This window comes from Harpia harpyja, chromosome 4 (genome assembly GCF_026419915.1).
Source record: "Harpia harpyja isolate bHarHar1 chromosome 4, bHarHar1 primary haplotype, whole genome shotgun sequence".
In the NCBI taxonomy this organism is placed as follows: Eukaryota; Metazoa; Chordata; class Aves; order Accipitriformes; family Accipitridae; genus Harpia; species Harpia harpyja.
Genome location: NC_068943.1, coordinates 9,642,627 through 9,646,497, shown reverse-complemented (window position 1 = coordinate 9,646,497; position 3,871 = coordinate 9,642,627).

Below are 3,871 nucleotides of genomic sequence, written 5' to 3'. Positions count from 1 at the left end.
GGATAGGATAGGATAGGATAGGATAGGATAGTTCAGTTGAAAGTGACCTACAAAGATCATTTACTCCAACTGCCTGACCACTTCAAGGATGACCAAAAGTTAAAGCATGTTATTAAGGGCATTGTCCAAATGCCTCTTAAACACTGACAGACTTTGGGCATCGACCCCCTCTCTAGGAAGCCTGTTCCAGTGTTTGACCACCCTCTCGGTAAAGACATGCTTCCTAAAGTCCAGTCCCAACCTCCCCTGACACAGTTTTGAACCGTTCCCACATATCCTGTCACTGGATACCAGGAAGAAGAGCTCAGCACCTCCCTCTCCATGTCCCCTCCTCAGGAAGCTGTAGAGAGCAATGAGGTCGCCCCTCAGCCTTCTTTTCTCCAAACTAGACAAGCCCAAAGTCCTCAGCCGCTCCTCACAGGACATTCCTTCCAGCCCTGTCACCAGCTTGGCTGCCCTCCTCTGGACGCATTCAAGGACCTCAACATTCTTCTTAAATTGTGGGGCCCAGAACTGCACACAGTACTCGAGATGAGGCCACACCATCACTAAATACAGCGGGATAATCACCTCTTCTGACCGGCTGGTTATGTTGTGTTTGATGCCCCCCAGGATGGGGTTTGCCCTCTTGGCTGCCAGGGCACACTGCTGACTCACGCTGAGCCTGCTGTCGCCCAGCACCCCCAGATCCTTTTCTGCAGGGCTGCTCACCAGCCACTCCTCTCCCAGTTTATACTTGGCATTACTCTGTCCTGGGTGCAGGATCTGGCATTTGGACTTGCTAAATTTCAGCCCATTAATCTATTACACAATGCTCCAATATACCTAGATCCCTCCGCAAGGCACCTCGTCCCTCGAAAAAGTCAACAGCACCTCACAGTTTGGTATCATCAGCAAACTTGAACTCCTGCTTCCAGATCATTGATAACTTTGATCATTGATTGTTGGGGTTTTTTTAATATAGTTAGATGGCTTTTTAACTGCAGATTAACCTAGAGAGAAATATTTCCATTTTTTCAGATACATTTCAGTCAAAAATTGTACATAAATATATTTAAGAGAGATATCACAGCAATCTTTTTATTTGTTATCTATCTCCATCAGTCTTTATGTCAAAGGTAAGTGTGGGATCAGTAAAAAAATTACTGGTAATAATAATGGAAAAAACTTGAAACAAAAAGGAAAACTTTCTTAAGCATCAAAAAGGATCCATTTAGAATTTTGACAGCAGCTTGTGTCTGTGCTTATCTCAGCTATTCCATTCAATCTGTGACTTATTATATTTTCACTAATCTTCCCTTGAATCTTTGTGCTATTGGATGGAAGTCCATGTGATAATGTCCCCAGTGCAAGGAATGATCTTTCTTGTATGTGTATGGATAAATACAGAAATATATAGCATACATTAAAATGGGGTCATGATTTGAGCAAGAACCTCCTCTGAACTTTAAACTCCTGTTCCTCCTGCCTTAAAACATTAAATGAGTAAACTATTTCTTGATACTCATCTGGTACTTCCCCGTATTTAAGTAGAGGCATGTACAGATTTTTATTACTCTTCTGTTTCATTTCAAATAAAGAGAAAGCCTATGGATTTGTTTGAAAGACATTTAAAAAAAGGCTTATTGCCATCTGTTCACTCCTAAAGATTTTATGAGTAGAAGAATGATGAAGACTACTCCTGAGTACAATAAGAAAAGATCTAGTCTTACCAGATCACCTAGATCCTGGATTAACGGGGGCATGCTTGTCTCCTTAAAATACACTACTTTTCAATAAGGTTGTTATTCCTTAAAATTGTTCCAGGCATCCATTCACTTGATAGGAGGTTTATTTATTTATTTTTTCTTTAAATAACAAGGTAGAAGAAAAGTAAGCAATTTAATTATAATAGTTAACAAATGCCAGCCTACATTAGAAATTACCTACAGATAAATTAATCAGAAATATTAAAAATGTTCTGTTTCCTTTATTCTTGAAAATAGTTCATTTTATTAATTTTATTGAATTCATTATTTTATATGAATTACTAAGAGATCATTAGCTTTGGGTGGGCCACTGTAGTTTTTGCTTGATTTCTCTATTACGAAGCACCTTATCACATGAAAGGATGAGCACAACACAGCTCAATTGCTAACATTTTTGTTGTTGTTATTTCTTGCAGATGCATATGAACTGCTACAAATTAAATAGATCAGTTCATGAAGTAAAATTAAAAAGCTGTATTTGATAAATAATTATTTCAGTATAATTTGGTTGGCTGAAATTCTACTCTTCAGGTCATGCTGACGAACAGTTTTACCATAAACAACGTGTAAAGAAAACTCACTTCTTTAGAAAACTCAGTTACCACCTCATAGCTCAGTAAGTGGAACTATTGTTTTGGAGGGGGAAATACCTTGCGTGCTGTTACACTTTGTTTTCTGTATCCCTCTCTCTCTCTTTTTCTCCCTGATTTTTATGAAAAACACAGTATAGCTGGGATATTATTAGGGGTAAGCCAATGTAAGTTGCATGTTTTTTCTGACGGGAGGTTACTTCACTAGCCTAAACCAAATACCTCATAGTTTATCATCCAGGACAATATGGTGAAGGGATGTGCATAGGGATGACTGTGTACCTTCATGTATGTATTTTGTATGATCTCTTCAGTGAATCATCAGTTTCAAAAAAATAAAATTAATTGTTCAAGAGCAGTTGGACAAGATTTTAAAGTTATATCTTAAAAAAATTACAAAAAAATATTACAAATATTTGCACATGTGAAATGTTGCATTTCTGTATTAGATTAACAAAGTGTATGGATTATTAAGTAAAACAGATTAAAACTGAAACTTGGAAAATCTTTAAAAAAAAATGAAGCCTTTCTCTCATGGTAGTGTAGAGACATCTGTAAGAACACAGTAAGGATATTTCAGATTTTAAGAAGTAAGGGTCATATATTCAAGAGCAAACTTGGGTCTTCTAATTCCCAAATGCAGGGACATTTTAAATTCAGTACCATCAACAATTACAAATCTGGTATTAGTACCCATGAGGGAAAAGCTAACATTTCAATATGCTCAGTGTAATTAGACAAAATTGCCTTTTACTGCAATTCATAGGGATAAATTGTTCCCTCAAATATAGACAATAGTTTGTCAGACTGCTTGGTATAACTATAATTGTTAATTTGTTGATATTAAGAGACATATGGATGGTACTGCAGAGAAAAGTCAGATGAACCCATAGAAGGGGTCTGGGGCATATTTGAGGATGTTAAAAGGGCAAGATATTGCAAGTAAATTCTGCAACCAAAATTTATTCAGTTATACCTTTATCCCTTGTTCTCCCAAAATACATATTTTATCATTACTAAGTAGTTAAATACATAGAATATTATAAACTATAAGTCACCTTGGGGACTATGCACCAAAACTCTCATTTATTAAAAAATAGAAAATAATCCTTTTTCAGCTGATTTGTATGTGTGAGTCAGACTGCAGACACTGTATGTAATTCCAGAAATGACATCCTACTGACGCGAGGAAGTGTGGTTTGTTTTCCAAGCAAGGATTTATACTCTTGAACAAAAGATGAATATCTGAGGAAAACACAATTTATTCTTATTTGCTTACAAAAATATTGGTCAAGTTTATTTAATCAAGTAGTCCGAAGCCAGCACTTCTTCAGGCTTCAGCTGGAATGTTTTCTATAACTAAGTGAGCAGGACAAGATTCTCTCTCTTCTCAAAGATTTATGTTGGAAGTGAGTGTTAACATTTTGCCCATCCTGTCTCAGTGGTGTCACCAAAGGGCTGTAAATCCATAGTGAAACAGAGTACTGCAGTAAAAAGAACTCATTAGTAACTTAAAGCCTAATTCAGATTCCC